Source organism: Lycium ferocissimum, chromosome 10 (genome assembly GCF_029784015.1).
Source record: "Lycium ferocissimum isolate CSIRO_LF1 chromosome 10, AGI_CSIRO_Lferr_CH_V1, whole genome shotgun sequence".
In the NCBI taxonomy this organism is placed as follows: domain Eukaryota; kingdom Viridiplantae; phylum Streptophyta; class Magnoliopsida; order Solanales; family Solanaceae; genus Lycium; species Lycium ferocissimum.
In genome coordinates, this window is record NC_081351.1 from 9394940 (window position 1) to 9395435 (window position 496).

A 496-nucleotide genomic window follows, 5' to 3' on the forward strand; every position below is an offset into this window, starting at 1 on the left:
TTGTCAAATTGTACTACTGAATTTGTTCCATGAGTCAAAATCATAAGTACATTAATAACAGCAATAGCAATAGAAACCCTTTTTTTGAAAAAGGCTATCAACGTAAAAAGAGCTCACTCACTCCACCTAGGCATGTTTCACCTGTTGGCATGTGTGTGTGTGTGTGTGTGTTGGCTGATAACTAAGACACATATTTCACCTCCGGCTACTAAAGAAGTGTTTGTCCGGCTGCTGTTGGTATGGTTATTTGCTTTGTAATAAACAGAACAATGAATAGAAAAGAATAATAGTTTCAGTATCGTTTACCAAAAACACAGGTAGCTCTTTTATTGCGGAATTAGACCCACCCATGTTTTCACTACTATATTTCGACTATCACTAGAAGTCCATATCTTTCTATTTTCCTCTATCCCCAGCTAGAAAAGAATGTATGCGTCAAACTTTGATGTCTCACTGGTTTAGATACAACGACATAATCATCAAAGTTTGGGAACTA